The sequence below is a fragment of the Schistocerca nitens genome, chromosome 7 (genome assembly GCF_023898315.1).
Source record: "Schistocerca nitens isolate TAMUIC-IGC-003100 chromosome 7, iqSchNite1.1, whole genome shotgun sequence".
Lineage (NCBI taxonomy): Eukaryota > Metazoa > Arthropoda > Insecta > Orthoptera > Acrididae > Schistocerca > Schistocerca nitens.
In genome coordinates, this window is record NC_064620.1 from 163791701 (window position 1) to 163809335 (window position 17635).

Consider the following 17635-nt stretch of genomic DNA (forward strand, 5'->3'; position numbering starts at 1 on the left):
TGTTTTTAATCTAAAACTACCAAAATGTACAAACGTGTGTATCCAATTCGCCGGCCGGGGTGCCGAGCGGTTCTAGATGCTACAGTCTTGAACCGCGCGACCGCTACGGTCGCAGGTACGAATCCTGCATCGGGCATGGATGTTTGTGATGTCCTTAGGTTAGTTAAGTTTAAGTAGTTCTAAGTTCTAGGGGACTGATGACCTCAGAAGTTAAGTCCCGTAGTGCTCAGAGTCATTTGAACCATTTGTATCCAATTTGCAGAATAACCACGGAAGTTGCTTTATAAATAAAAGTGAAACGCGTGTGGTGTACTAAGCTTTTATTAAACTGCAATAAGCTCAAGACGGAAAACCATTAATAACTGATTTTGACAGCTGCTGCGGAAGATGGCCGTCCAATCAAACCAATTATCCATTTAGAAATTTGCTACAACTGCGCTGAGTGCGTTCCTCATAGCCGTGCCATCAGTTTGCTCGTAGCATTTGTTTTGCTCATAGCATTTGTCGTCCCATTGGACCGAGGGCTATTGCTCATAACACGAAATTCACCACGGGCGGAAATACCGGCCTTGAAAGCTTACAGTGTATAATTTATTATATGTAGCATAAATATTTTCTGCGTGTAGAGCCGCATCGTGTTGGAAAGTAAGTCTCACCACGCGGGTAAAACAGGTGGTTCGCCCACGGTTGTAGTGACCTTACCTTGTGTCAGCTAATGGTGCAAATTGTGTACTGTGCTGGCAAGGACACAGTTATTAGGGTTTGACAAAAATATGGAAATACCGCGAGGTGCATGCTAGAACATAAATGTAGATGTTAGTCAAGCCTGCAGGTTTCGGTGTTGTATTTGACAACGAACGGCACCTGTGCAATTGCTTCAATACGTTGCAAGTGGTATTTGTGGTCAGAACAAGTGTTCTGTGTAGTTGTGAGTGCATTATGCAGGGACTAAGTGAATTCGGAGGTGCGCAGATTGTTGGCGCTCGTGTGGTGGGTGCTGCGGTAACCAAGGTAGCCGATGTACTTGGTGTTTCAAGAGGCACCGTATCGAAGATTTGTACTGCATACAGGGAAAATGAAAAAACATCATCCGATAAGTCACAACGCAGACGAGAGTGTGTGTTGGATGATCGTGACGGACGGTCACTGAAGAAGACTGTGACGATAAGGAAGAGGACGACAGCGTAAGTCACTGCAGAACAGAACGTCGCACACGCGAACCCTGTCAGCACCAAAACAACGCGAAGGGAGCTCCATAGCGAATAGGAGATCGAGTTGGAATTGAAAAACCACTCAGCAGTGATGCAAATGGCCGTAAGGAATACGTTGTGCCAGAGCCGTAAAATCTGGACTAAGTAGCAATGGAAGAATGTCATTTGCTTGGTTGACTCTTGTTTCACACAGTTTCCATTTTCTGGCCTAATTTACGTCTCAAGAGTGAAACATGAGGAGAAGGGGGGGGGGGGAGGTTCGTTGATGATTTGGGTAGCCATGTCGTGTTATATTCCATGGAGCCCACTCTACAATGTCGCATTACTGGCGAGAATTATATGACCACTTTGGCTGATCAGGCCTGTCCCATGATACAATATTTGTTCCCCAATGGTGATGCTGTGCTCCAAGGCGACAGGCACCATGTTCACACAGCTCGCATCGTCCAGGACTCCAGGACTGGTTTTATGATCTCAAGGATAAGTTGCCGCATCTCCCCTGGCCATCATAGCTACCAGATCTCAATATTATGGAGCCATTGTGGTCGATTTTGGAGAATGTGTGTGATCGCTATTCATCTATATCGCCGTTTCCTGAAGTGTCACTGTTTTGTAGGAAGAATGATGTAAGATTCCCTTATGTTAATCCAATCCGAGACGACTTGAAGTTGCTTCGAATGCCAACCGTTTCCCTACACCGCATTAGGAATGGTAGTGCATTGTGTTTGTGGTGTTTCCATCTTTTTGTTCACTCCCTGTACGTCGCGCATGACGAAAACAGCGCTCACAGTAATCAAAATCCCATTCGCGTATGTCTCCCTCATAATGAATAAGGCATGGGGCAATAGGCAACAGGAGATCTCCACTCCTTCCACCACAGGAAGCCAATAAAATGAAGTTTCATACTAAAAGAATCACAAAATGGAAAGGATATAAGGAAAAACAAATAATATGTACTACAAAATGTGCATACCAAAAACTTTGAAAATAATGTATTACTACGCGGTAACGAATCTAGAATGCCTCTGGGCAAGTGAATGCATAGCGCTGAATTATAAATGAAACTAACTGGAAATATTAGAGAGAAGAATCTTGAGGTAAAGCTTAAGACAAGTAATAAGCACAGTAGCGTGGAAGCTAAGAGACATTGATGAAATTCATCAAAATATAGAAAAATAAGGGAAACAATTAGGAATGGAGACTAATATTTTTTGGGTACTTATATAGAATAAATGGCAACGGCCTTGCCGCAGTGGATACTCCGGTTCCCGTCAGATCACAGAAGTTAAGCTCTGTCGGGCGTGACTGGCACTTGGATGGGTGACCATCCGGGCCGCCATGCGCTGTTGCCATTTTCGGGGTTCACTCAGCCTCATGATGCCAATTGAGGAGCTACTCGACCGAACAGTAGCGGTTCCGGTCGAAAAAAACCATCATAACGACCGGAAGAGCGGTGTGCTGACAACATGCCTCTCCTATCCGCATCCTCAGCTGAGGATGACGCGGCGGTCGGATGGTCCCGCTGGGGAGCTTGTGGCCTGAAAACGGAGTGCTTTTGTGCTATAAGAATAAATGACAAAAGCGGATAAATCTTCACGTGTCTCGAGAAAAGAAATTAACATAAAGTTGGACCTGAAAAGCTAAGATCGACGTAAGGATATGCGACATGAAAGCAGGAAAAGCTGTTTTTTCAGAAGAAATGTTTTAAATTTGGAAGACTAGAAAGACAGAAGCAGTAAGTGAACCGGTTTTAAGGGCTCTGAAGAAAGATAGGGATGAAAGAATGTTGAACTAAAACGAAGAGGGAAAGTGAGAAGGAATTTAAACTGTCGTTAATTGGCCACTGCTTCTCACTCCTTCAACAGGAATCCAATCTAACATTTTTGAAAAGTATGATTTTAGAAAATGACTATTAGAGCAGACGAAATGAATAATGATGAGCCGAAACATTATGATCACCTGCTTAATAGCGTGTTGGTCCACCTTTGGAACGCTGTACAACAGCTATTCCTAAGTGGCAGGAATTACAGAAATACTTGTTACGTTTCTGGAGATATGTGGCACTAGATGTCTTCGCATAGGTCACACAATTCCTGTAAATTAAGGGGAGGTACTGTATGGTCGTGGAGCTGGCACCAGATAACGTTCTAGATGTTTTCCTACGCTTTCAGATTAGTCAAACTTGACGGCCAAGACGAGTCTTAATTTCATTCATCGTAATCGATGTTTTAAGCAATCCTAAAACTGTGTCATTCGTGATGTGAATAATAAAGACTTATCAAGTTGGTTCAAATGGCTCTGAGCACTATGGGACTTAACTTCTAAGGTCATCAGTCCCCTAGAAATTAGAACTACTTAAACCTAACTAACCTAAGGACAACACAAACATCCATTCCCGAGGCAGGATTCGAACCTGTGACCGTAGCGGTTCGTTATCAAGTGCAAATATTTATATTAGTATGTTATGTGATGTTTACGTGTGGTTTTTTTGTGCCTCTCTTGCCCTGCAGTTGTCTAGTCTTCGAAAACGCACTCCACAAAAAAAAAAAAACTTATTCACGGGATGGAGGTATTTACAGCTCCAGTTATACACGTTTCGATGTACCTGATTGTCTACACATGGAGTGTATAGGGGACCGAAAATGGCACTAATGACACAGCGAAACTGGTCGTCCAAATAAAATAATAACTTCTGAAAACATGCGGTTGTTTGGGGATTATTATTTGGTAAATATCTGAACATCTGCTGTCCAGTATCCACGATGGATCAACAGAGAGTACACCAGCTTCTCCATTAGTAGATCCAGGGCAACACCACTTCAACCGTGGCCGAAACGTGGAGTTTACCCGTACGAACTTATGAACATTACCTTGATGTCAGCCGCTTTAGATCGTTTAACACCCACCATCGATCGACGGAGTTCTACTCTGTCGTTGTCAGTTTACTGAATGACGTAGGGTGACAGCCACCGTCGATATTCAAAATGATTTTGAGTAATAGGAGTATATTGCAAGATATGACCATTGAGAGGATAAGTAGTTGAAAAAGTCTGATGTACATATCCCTGGAAATATGTGATCCCTATGACCATTTTGTCCATAACTTGCAGAACACTATACAATAAACAATTGTATTTGTTTTGGTATTACGGTCTCGCTGAATTTTTTAAATGATGTCGTAGAATTTATTACTATTTCCAAGCCGGCAGTTTTAACCTTAGGTCATTTTCGTGTCGTTTAAGGCACAGCCAATATATACAATATAGTTAGACATTCCACTGGCAGAAAACATGCTTGTTTCATAGAACATCCATGAAAAAAGTAGGTTGTGAAGAACAAAAAACTACTTACTTAATTCTCAATCCTAGTTTTACATGGACGTACTGTGAAACTCTTAGTATTTTTTTTCCAGGGGAATGTCTAACTTTGATGTACATATTTATTGTAGCTTTACCCACTTGAAAATAACCCAAGGTCAAAATTGCAACATCGGAAATTTATTGTAAGTAGTACAGTCGATGGCGAATATGAAACTGTGCAGTACATTAATTCGACACGAACTTCGCATTTCTCATCTGTCTGCTACGAGAAATCCCTTTGGTATGTTGGACAGAAAGAAACATACCTGTTCAATATCATTGTGTATACACGAATTATTGCAGGTTTTCTCGAAAGATGGGTCATTTAACCACGATGCCTCAAGGGCGTGGCATACTTGTAGTTCCTGTGATGATTCATTACGTTCCCTACTCAAGGTTTTGTCTTTAGGGATACAAAGATATTTCAGGACAATGTTTAACCGCTGCATACACTCTTTAATGAGAAATAAAGTTGCTACTGAGTAACAATTAAGACCATTCGAAGCGAAGAAGGCACCAGATCCTGACGGAATGCCAGTTGGATTTTACATTCCATTAGCCCTAATACACATTATCGGGAATATTTTTCGCAACAAGTAGTCCCTAGTGACTATAAAAAATGCAGGTCAGTCTAGTTTAGAAAAAGCATAAAAGAACAGATGCACAGAATTACAGACCAATTCATATACGTCTCTTTTACCGCTTTATAGAGCACATTCAAAGTTCAAACGTTAGGAACTCCTGGAGAGAAAAAAAGTTTCGCTCAAAGAAGCAGCAAGATCCCGGAAAAATCATTCGTATGAGACACAGCTTGCCTTATTCGTATACATACTCTTTCAAACAATAGATGCAGATGTCTTCGCAGATTTCTGAAGGGTTTTCGATACTGTACTAACTAATCGACTAATAATCAAGATATAATCACACAGAGTATATTTGCAGGTATGTAACTGATTCGAAGAGTATATGGCTAACAGACCCCAGTACGTTATATTGGGCTATATATGTTTAACATAAACACAAGTAAAATCGAGTGTGCGCATACAGTCAGTCATTGCTCCCTCGCTCAATATACGAGCGGAGTATGGCAGAAGGTCGCTGTTATTGGTACGAAGGTCCCTCCGCCACGCACTGTACACTGGCTTGCTGAGTGTATATTGAAGTTCAGATGGTTTGTTTACAATAGCGGAGCATCCGTGCCGGCCATTGTGGCCGAGTGGTTCTAGGCGCTACAGTCTGGAACCGCGCGACTGCTACGGTCGCAGGTTCGAATCCTGCCTCGGGCATGGATGTGTGTGATGTCCTTAGGTTAGTTAGATTTAAGTAGTTCTAAGTTCTAGGGGACTGATGACCACAGCAGTTAAGTCCCATAGTGCTCAGAGCCATTTGAACCTTTTTTTTTTTTTTTTTTTTGAGCATCCGACTTCCGCTTTACGGCGTGGAAAGACTTCGACAAAGCCTTTGTCAACCGATACATCGGACGAGGCATTCCAGTTTCAATTCCCGTCCGGTTGCCAGACCTCAACACTACACTTCTACCAATGGATGCACAAGAAGGTTTTAGTGAATACTTATACATCTGAGACGTGAAGACACTGGCAAAACGTAATGACGGAGACCGTCTGAATGAGTGCGGCAAGTGCGTAAATGCTTCAACTGCCCTACTTCAAACACTTCTTGCTAGTCACTTGACAGCATACCGTCCACAGGAATGTCGTATAGTGGGAGCTGCGTACAGCACAGTAACTCATGGGACGCACCGGTGGCAAGCTTCGAATGAGACCTGACTTTTTTTTCCAAATTAATGATCGGTGACATCCTTGAACAAAATAAAACTATTCACAATAGACATTAGAAAAACATCAAAGATAAGTATTTCCACCACTTCAATGTTATTCAATCAAATGGGTAGTAGGTGTGAAACTGGTTGAAACGGTCTGCACCAATTTCGTTCATAGTAGATTATAATAATGTTTGGATTTATTGTTCTTGTAAAACCCCACTTGAACGAACACTATCTTTAATGGTTGCCTGATGTTTTATGAGAGGCAAAAAACATAATGTTTCTTTTTCCATTTGAGCGCTAGAATAGGACTCTTCCTTTAAAAAAATCATTTTGCTTCAGATCCCTGGTTGTGAAGGTTTTTGGTAGGGCCTTTCTGTTCCTCATGCAAGCTAATGTCCGATGTTCCTACAACGTGCTCAGTAAAGGCATAGTTGTAAATCAATTCTTGCTGCATCTGGTAGACACAATGCGAACTGCTACAGCTGTCCTACAGCCAACTGTCGTGTACCGTGGGGGAGAACACAATTCGGCGAATGGAAAAACTGCGCCCATACGGCATACGGAAAATGTTAACGAAGTATATGTATTTTTGATGGAGTCCCTGAGACATTATTCTTTCCTATCTTATTTAGCATAATAATTGTACTCATCCATCACATGTCTGAGGACAGTATCGTGATTTTTATCGACCCCAGCTATAACTAATAATTTACTCATTACATTTCTTCATAATGTATTGCAAGCTGTTATTGTTGGCTTTATTTTTTCGGTCTGTGTTTTGACTTTGGGAATAATTGTGTGCATGTAAGTGGTTCTTGATGTTCCTACATTCCCTGCACCCATCTACCCACTTACCTCAATCTAAATTCACCACCCACCGTCGTTCTGTTTCACAAATATTGCCTCAGTCAACTCTTAAAACGCCGTGACACCTCGTAGCTGTTTATAACAGGCGTATAAAAGTCGGAAGTTAAGCCGTGATATTTGACCACCGTTGAGCAAGCCGTAACAAAGTAACAACTGGATGGAAAGGGGAGGTGTCGCGCGTCTCGTTTCTTTTGACGCAGGTCAAGGAGGGGACAAGGGTCCCGGATCTTACTTCTACAGCGACGGGTTTGTTATGTAAATTCGGTTTGATGTGGGACGCTACTGTGTTTGTTGTTTTTGGCTTTTGATGTTGGTAGCGGTGCCGGTGCGGTGCGGTTCGGTGAAAGAACGTGACAAACGTTCCCAGTTTGGAAAGGAGGTTACCGTTGACGATGAGGTAATGTTTAACTCACAAGTCCACAAGAGCTGGTCCTATCAGGCAGCTAGTATATACGTTACACGCAAATTATCAGGATCCCTTGAGACTGAGAGACAAAATGCTGCCTTCCCAATAGTCAGCAGTCGTCAACATTTGACTTCACCAGTATGACCCATTGGATATGTTATGTTCTTGATTCCTCCGATCAGTCAATGAGCTCAAACAGGCTTACCTTCAATGTAATATTTATTTGTCTAGATGACGCGTTTATAAAATATGACCGTTTTCCGTTGTACTCGCAATCATCGTCAAATCGTAAAATATCGTTACAGGGTGTAATACTTCACGTGTTGTACATTAAATCTCAGTACATGATTATACAACGTGTGACGTGGTACACTCTGTAACGATATTTTATGTGAAGATAATTGTTAGCGTACTGGAACCCCATCGTATTTTATAAACTCACAATGTAGACAAAAAAGGTTATATTGAAGATAACGATCGCTTTTCCATATTCTTGACTATATCACGCCTTTTAAAACTAGCCTTCTAAGCACGGTGCGGCTTTCCGTTTATCACATACACAAAGTTACGCAAATCCTACAAAACTTTGGGAGGTAACTTGGTATTTATAGAGTGGCAGTCAGGCATCGACATGTTATCTCGAACTATATTTGTTTTACTATTTAGCATTTACTGGACAATAAAGAACTTCGGGCAGCAACTGTACGAGATGGAGAAATTGGTCTAGCTCTAGACGGTGACCGTGTTATTTCGGCCGCCATGATATAGGTTTCTCGTAGTTTCCCTAGAATGAGTCCTTAGACAACATTATGACCTATTTTCTTTTCCACCTTTGCTCAGCTGAACTAGTGGCCCTTCTCTTGTGAGGTCGTCAATGGGATGCAATCGACAAACATTCTGTCCCTTGACGGCTGAAGCATACCATCATGTATTAAAACTAGCACACTCTCAACATCAGCACAGCCTGAAGCACTAATAGCATTTCCCGAGCAAAGATCAATGTTCTGCGTAGATGGTCTAATGTCTAAGTGCTTGTATTCTATTCCAGTGAGAAAAATATAAAGCGCAAGAACTCTTATGGATAATTTTCTGATCGTGAAGTAGGACATAAGGTTAATGGAATGAATTTTTCCATTCCGGGAGCAGTAGCGTTAGTCGATGATGATGGCGCACTCAGAACATGAGCTTTTGGGATAGAGTTGCTATTTAAACCAATGTAGAATGGCCAAGAAAACGGCAATAAAGGAGTATTTTTTTAGGGTATCTATCCACTACGCGATAACAAACAGTACAAAATTTAGACGTTTCAGAGACGTACAGAGTATACGATTTTTGCTACCCAATTGAGGACAAAGTGATGTTGGCGCGTCAAAAGACATAGAAACAAATGACAAATCCATGTTGAACGAACTCTTATCGCATAGACGACGCGTCTTATGTACAGGACAGAGTATCAAGTCAAAGATGGTGAAAATATGTCATCATATTACACAACAAAGACTGTGATTCAGGTTGGGTTGTTTGGCGAAGGAGATCAGACAGCGAGGTCATCGTTCTCATCGGATTAGGGAAGGACGGGGAAGGAAGTCGGCCGTGCCCTTTCAAAGGAACCGTCCCGGCATTTGCCTGAAGCTATTTAGGGAAATCACGGAAAACCTAAATCAGGATGGCCGGAACGCGGTATTGAACCGTCGTCCTCCCGAATGCGAGTCCAGTGTGCTAGCCACTGCGCCACCTCGCTCGGTTGTGATTGAGCTATGTAATTTTGTTACTACAGCAGATAACAGTAATCGGTAATGTATGGTGACGAATTAATTTTTCACCACACAACATTTACCAGAAGTGGTTGTTCAGTTGCTACCGGTTTATTTTATTGCAAAATAATCAACAGGTGTACAGTTGGTTATTAGTGTCCAAAGGGCACAATATTTCGGTGGTCAGACCTATCGCCGTCATCAGTGCAACTGACAGATTGAATACCAACAACCGGCAGTACACCGTGGAATCTCTTGTGTTAAAGTGAACAAATAAGCTACTCTCATAAACGAATAATCAACGTAAATCACTAGCGAGAATTTTTGGAACTTTTCACCTGGTTACATATATTGTTCATAAACTACATCTAGAGAAGGTGGAATTGGCACGACGATGGAAGCGGGAGAATAACCGTTGGTAATGCGAAGTTCAACCTTTGCCAGATAATAAATTACACTGAAGCGCCAAAGAAACTGGTATAGGCATGCGTATTCAAATACAGAGCTATGTAAACAGGCAGAATACGGCGTTGCAGTCGGCGACGCCTATATAAGACAATAAGTCTCTGGCGCAGTTGTTAGATCGGTTACTACTGCTAAAGTCGCAGGTTATCAAGATTTAAGTGAGTTTGAACGTGGTGTTGTAGTCGGCGCACGAGCGATGGGACACAGCATCTCTGAGGCAGCGATGAAGTGGGGATTTTCCCGTACGACCATTTCAGAAGTGTACCGCACCGTGAATAACAGAAATCCGGCAAAACATCAACTCTCCGACATCGCTGCGGCTGGAAAAAGGTCCTGCAAGAACGGGACAAACGACGACTGAAGAGAATCATTCAACGTGACAGAAGTGCAACCCTTACACAAATTGCTCCAGATTTAATGCTGGCCCTCAACAAGTGTCAGGGTGCGAACCATTCAACGAAACATCATCTATATGGGCTTTCGAAGACAAAGGCTTTTCGCCTTGCCTGGGCCCAACACCGACACTGGGCTGTTGATGACTGAAAACATGTTGCCTGGTCGGACGAGTATCGCTTCAAATTGTATCGAGCGGTTGGACGTGTACGGGTATGGAGACTACCTCATGGATCCATGGACCCTGCATATCAGCAGGGGACTGTTCAACCTGGTGGAGGCTCTGTAATGTTGTGGGGCGTATGCAGTTGGAGTGATATGAGACCCCTGATACGTCCAGGTACGCCTCAGACAATTAACACGTACGTAAGCATCCTGTCTGATCACATGCATCCATTCATGTCCATTGTGCATTCCGACGGACATGGGCAATTCCAGTAGGACAATGCGATACCCCACACGCCCAGAATTGCACAGAGTGGCTCCAGGCACACTCTTCTGAGTTAAAACACTTCTGCTGGCCACGAAACTCCCCAGACATGAATATTATTGAGCATATCAGGGATGCGTTGCAACATGCTGTTCAGAAGAAATCTCCACTACCTCGTATTGTTACGGAGATTCGTGGTGTCCGTTCCCTCCAGCACTACTTCAGACATTAGTCGAGTCCATGCCACGTCGTGTTGAGGCACTTCTGCCTGCTCGCGGGGGTCCTACACTATATTAGGCAGGTGACCAGTTTCTTGGGCTCTTCAGTGTAATTCACAGTGGCAGAAGCTAAACTTTTCTGTTACCAGTGCTTATTTCAGGCAGCTAGGGGCTTAACTATTCCACCTTCTTAAGGTGGAGATGACAGTATTTCCGTTTCACGTGGGTGGTCATCAGTATCTTCGAGCAGGTCGCACCGAAAGAATGGCTCAGTCCTTAAACATTTGACTCGTGTATGGGAATAGCAAGTTTGCCTCATTAATGGGTTCTTTGGACTCTGTAAATAATTTTAAGCAAACCATTGAATGGGTCATTAAGCAACGAACTCTCTTCCCTATTCTTTCGCTTCCTCGGTAATAATACGGAAGTGTACGGGTGTTAAATCCTAATCTTCGTTCCTCTGTCTTGGTTCAGAAGTTGGCAAGGGGTGGTTAGCGTTGCGATCAGAGAGAGAGAGAGAGAAAGGGGGGGGGGGCAGCACTTCGTGTGGACTGGAGGATGGCTCTTGTTCTGCTGGAAGCTGTTTCCCTTCCCTCTGGCTTCCGCTAATGCCGCGGCACGTACAGCTCTCACGACTCGGCAGCGCTGGCGGCAGACCTCAGCGGCGCCGCGGGTTCGGGTTTCATCGCGGGCTTAATACGTGGAGAGCGCGTCTCCTCCTGTTCGTCATAGCTCTTGGCAAAACTCGTTATGTCCAAGACAAATGCGCCATCCCCCCCCCCCCCTCCCCTCCCCTCCCCCCCGCCACCCCGTCAATAAGACTCACATTCAGGCTAGATAAGCAGCATTTTATTTAAAATCAGAAACTGGAAGTGTTACGCCACGACGAACCAGTTCGATATTTAACTTCGGAGAGCTATTCATTTCACAATGGATATTAATTTATTACTTTCAGGACTTATGTTCATCATCAACATGATTATGAGAAATGATCCCAGACACGAATACACTCAGGTGTATGTTTGTGGTATGGAAGCATGCACTTTCTATATGTCTCTTGAAGAATCCCATGCTATTGCTTAAACTGTGTCATTTCATCAAGATCGCTGGCTGTATTCTGGTTTGAAAGTATACACTGATGCAGTTAAAGTCGCGGGTACCTCCTAATATGGTGTCGGATCTCCCTTTGCTCGGCGTAGTGCACATCTCGACGTGGAACGGATTCAACAAGTCTTGGAAGTCTCGTGTAGAAATATTGAGCCATGCTACCTCTCTAGCCGTCCATAATAAATTGCGAATGTGTTGCCGGTGCAGCATTATGTGCTGGTGACGTGGCGCATTGTCGTCCATGAGAATGCCATCGTTGTTTGGAAACATGAAGTCCATGAATGGATGCAAATAGTCCCCCAGTATCCGAGCATAACCATTTGCAGTCAATAATCGGTTCAGTTGTACCATATGGATCCATCACTAGCGTGCACAGTGCCTTGTTGACAACAACCCTACCGCAGCTCTTACCAACAGAAATCGGAACTCATCTTACCAGGCCACAGTTTTCCAGTCGTCTAGGTCCAACCGATGTTTTCACGATCCCACGACAGCCGCTGCAGGCGATGTCATGCTATTAGCAAAGACACTCGCGTCTGCTGCCATTGCCCATTAACGTAAAATTTCGGTCGTCAAGTAAGGCCGTCGGCCATTGCGTTGTCCTTGGTGAGAGGCAGTGTCTGGAATTTGGTATCCTCGGCACACTCTTGACACTTTGAATCTCGGTATATTGTATCCCCTAACAATTTCCGTAATGGAGTGTCCTATGCGTCTGGAACTACTATTTTGCGTTCAGTGTGTTAAGTCCCGTCGTGAGGCCATAATCACATCGGAAACCTTTCCATATGAATCACCTGACAACAAATGACAGCTCCGCCAATGCACTGTTCTTTTATACCTTGTGCATGCGATGCTACCGCCATCTGTAAATGTTCCTATAGCTATCTCATGACTTTTGTCACCTCAGTGTACGTGTCCCCATCGCAATTTAGATGGTAGGCCTGTCAAGAATCCGTAATTTACTCAAGGCGTTTAGAAGTGCACTCGATGGTCTTACATCGTATTTGGTATGACAGTACGGTTCACCAGTCCCCACATACAGGCGAGCATTCATCTTGCCTTCAACAATTACTAAATCAGTCCTATTGTCATAACCAATAGCCTTGTATGCCATGATGCCAGGAATGGAGAGCTATGGGTTTCGAGCATCGGTGCTTCTGTGATCTTTTACGAGGTTGTCTACGGAGATGTTGATGTCGATCTGACCATTACAAATAGAAACAAAAAATGATCGATAATCACCACAAAACGCCTCTCAGTGTCCTGGTAGACTCTGGCTCTAGATCGCACAAATCTGTCGCCTCTCGTATGTGTTCAATGGTAAACGACGCATGGCAACTCGATATCACAATTCAGCTTCCAGTAATCTACTCTCGACGGTGCGTCGTGATAGTTTACTTGCAACCTCTGCTTGGATATCAACAGTTCACATCCATCTGTCAAAGTTACTCGAGTAATCCTACGATCATCTCGTGATGTAGCCCTTGTGGCTGGACATGTCCCTACATTTCCTGTCATTTTAGTGTCAGAGTCCATCTCGCCACCAATCGTTCTGCAGTCATTCCACTACAGCCAGCTGCTGTCATGCAAACAATTCGATCATTCTCAAATTTCGAAAGATAGCGCTAAGCTGTCCGTGCCGTTCTCTGAACGTGCCATGTTGCGGTCTTTACCTTAGAAGTTACAAGCAACAAGTAGGCATCATGTACTCGCACCGTTCTTGCTCTGTAGGCATGACTTCCTTTTTACTGAAAATATTGACAAAAAGTTCGCATATTTTAATCAATATATCCCACAGGCATGGAAATAGTATACAATGGTATGAGCTTGATAGCGCTCATCAAGATGTTCGTGTGGACCATACGCAGCACTTCTACGTAATTATGAGCTTGTGATATCACATTGAAACTCATTTTACGCAGAACTGCAACATCGATTGTTTTACTACACCGGAGCGTTTTTCTTCAGTTGGTCTACCGTTTTAGAGTTATTTTCGTACACTTCTCTTATTAAATATGTACGTAGATAAAAATACAAGCATACACGTCCACCAGACAAGGCTTCCACAAACCTAAGCTTATTGTTCGTTCTTCTGCGAAGATTTCATGGATTCGAGACTGCGATTGGTGAGATGTGTGATACGTAGCTCTATCTTGCTGTAAAGAGCACTAATGCCTTTCGTGTTCTTGTAATTGACAATAGAAGCTCTCGCGAAGTTGAAGACAGCGGTCTCAGTGAATATCAACAAATAATTCGATTACCAGGAAACGCGCACCGAATTCGTTTGTGTGTGTGTGTGTGTGTGTGTGTGTGTGTGTGTGTGTGTGTGTTTGTGTGTGTGAAGCGAAATTTTGTGCCCAGTGTGTTGGTTTTCTCGGAAGATCAGAAGCGATTAGTCTGGCTGACCAAACGGCTTGAATGGTGAAACCATTTAGCATCACGCATAAAATACAGTGGCAGATCAATTTCACCATCCACAATCTTTTCAAGCAACAAGTCGCAATGCTTTGTTTTTATCTGCTGGAAGTAACTCCAGAACACACGAAACGCAGTAAGGATCAAGCACTGTAAGGGCTTAAGTGCAGACTGACAAGACGAATGTTTTAACATCTGTGTATTACAAAAGACACATGACATATTTTTAACGCAAAATGTGTCCAAACGCTTCCACAGTCAGAACTGAAGGCTTTCGGTTACGCTAGAATTACACACATCGTCATTAGTGGGATAAAGCCGGTTCTGACCGGCTTTTGATGTCAAATTGATATCAAATTAATTATGGAAATTAATTAATTGATCAGTTAATTATCCCCACACCTGACGATGTCATGGGTTTTTACAGCTGGCATGTGGGTCCCCCAAAGGGAACTCTGATCACCCTCCCCTCCTGTGACATAATCCAAGATGGCGGCCCAGGGAAAAACTGGCGGAAAATTCGGTCAGTCTGTGTCGAGCTGCTCACTGGAAGGACCTCATGGCAGTACGCTAATATAGCGTGGATAAGGCATTGTTTAAACAATTTAAGAGTATTGTTTATTTATTTCTGAAATTGCAAAACACCTCGGAATTTCCGCTGGTAGTTTAACAATTTAGACGATGTTAAACAATTTCGGTACTTTTTTTATACTGATAGTGAAAGGAACAATGTAATTACACTGTCATAGATCGTGCTAAATACAGCTGAAAAACTTTCTCGCTTTCGCTCCGTACACCAGAGTCGCGTCCGCTGGAAGGAGTCATGCGCTGGGCTTGCAGCGTCAGCCAGTGTCCGACCGTGACAGCCACAAGGCTGCGCGAAGCACTTCCATCACAGAGGGAAATGCCCCAGCCTTGCTCCCTGGTACACTTTCCTCGTAGCAAGCTTGCGGGAAATACCCCAGCCTTCCCCTTGTCGCTGAATACAAACTGCTTCAGGAGTTATTAAATCTGGTGTTTAAGCAATGGGCGGAATATTGTCACATACATATCTCGAAGATGTCACAAAACCCTGCAAATGTTGCTTCAAAAGATGTGTCACAGGAAATATTAAATAAACGATTTGCTTCACAACCTGGATATATATATATATATATATATATATATATATATATATATATATATATATATATCACAAAACTACTCAAAATACACTTGCACACATAGTTGGACCATTTAAACAGTTTGCGGGGATATTGTTTATGGAATATTGTATATTGTTTAAACAATTTTGGAATTGTGTGGAATACAATTCGTCAAAAACCTTTGCTTCCCATTCTTCTTCTTCTTCTTCTTCTTCTTTAGTGCACAGCGTGCAATGGTCATAACTTGTTTGAAATTCGCCACTCCTAAAACAACTTAATTTTTCCACGCTTGGTTTTATCAGCTGCAAATGCTACAATGCGTTGGCCTACACCAATATACTTTCTTTTGCATATCGCCTTAGCCGTATCAACTAAAATTCTGCCTGCAATGTGGCGTCTTGGGAGATCTTTGTTTGCAGTGTCGTGTTCCATATAAGCTTCGTTGAGCAGATTAATCCTCTTATCGCCTTGTACCAAGCATTTTTGAAGCTTTGAAGTAGTCATATCCCGGACTGTGTAATTCCACTGGCAGTTTGTCTAGAATACCACCACCTCCTCTAATATGTCTCCTAGCACGCATGTTATTCTACTGTGGTGATTGTGGGCTGCGCACTCCATTATATAGCAAAACATTTGCATCAATCCGTTTTGTGCTGCAGGAAAACCATGTCGTTTGAATAGCGTTCTATTTCCTCGGCGTCTTATGACTCTCTCCACGAGAAACACATCCCGTTCTGTGTTTTTCTACAACTCTTCAGCGTAGAAGTAACCAGCAATTTCGTCACCTTTACTAAGATATAGTGATGCATTCCATGCCGCTGCATCATGGTTTTGAAATACCTTTTGCAACACTTTCCACCATGATCGGTTTGGAGTTTGTTCGGGCATCGATTCGCCACTGTCTGCAGCAAACGCACAAACACATCTGCGACATATCTCACCGTTTTTGTTTTAACAGGTAATGCCCAGATATATCAGCAACCATTAAAATATATTTGAATCCATTGTTCTCATGAGAATATTCCCTCATATCTACAAGATATCTTGCCAGAAGTCATATAAACCTTTGGTCATTAAATGCCTACGAGGGCATGGTTTGCGTGCTTATTTCGAGGATACGTCTCTCTCTAAGCTCGTAGATTATTGAAATAACCTCATTCGAATGGGTTGTATTACCTGTAGCAGCCGATGCCATCAGCAGATGTTGTCGATCTATTAGCTCGTTGGGGTCGTCATGAGTACTGCGGGATTCGATTGTTCACTGCTTTATACTCAATGTCAATTCCATCACCACGGCTGCTGTTGTTTCCACCATCAATTATTGATTTTATTATGGTTTTACACTTCTTGTTGCTCTGGCTTTTCGCGTTCTTATGCACATCAGTCAAATGCAATATTTCACGGTACATTTCCCAATCATTTTTTTCGTGGGTCTTAGGAAAATAAGGTTCATTAAGCCATTGTTCTGTCAAACTGTGTATCACCAGTCAGTATTGTGTCATCAGTTACAGTTATAGGCTGCGTGCCCAGATGCACGCCGGCCGGAGTGGCCGAGCGGTTCTAGGCGCTACAGTCTGGAACCGCGCGACCGCTACGGTCGCAGGTTCGAATCCTGCCTCGGGCATGGATGTGTGTGATGTCCTTAGGTTAGTTAGGTTTGAGTAGTTCTAAGTTCTAGGGGACTGATGACCTCAGAAGTTAAGTCCCATAGTGCTCAGAGCCATTTGAACCATTTGAACCCAGATGTACGGTCTTCCTCTGCTGACACCGAATGTTCCATCTGTCTGGCCAGGGATGTGACAGATAACGAATTCGCCAATGGCGACACCATCGTTATCGTGTGTTTTTGTTTTTGCTGAGAGCTGCTTGGCTGATTCAGTAACCGGTTTAAAGGTCTCACTTATTGTTGCTGTTGATCCATACACCCTAACCTTAGCAACCGCAAAATCTCTCGAACAGCTTTTCGCGCTTAAATGACTTTCTGCTTCGTCAACATCTCGATGTATACTAATCAAACCTCTCTGCTGCGTGAGGCTTTATATATGCGCTCTTCTTCCTCTTATTATGTGGCTGCTCTCC

The 17635-nt window shown here is 43.2% G+C and overlaps 1 pseudogene; it reads left to right on the forward strand.

The window, feature by feature from the left end:
• The first annotated feature begins 2445 nt into the window (after positions 1 to 2445).
• On the forward strand, positions 2446 to 2563 carry LOC126195969 (5S ribosomal RNA; annotated as a pseudogene).
• The last annotated feature ends 15072 nt before the right edge of the window (positions 2564 to 17635 follow it).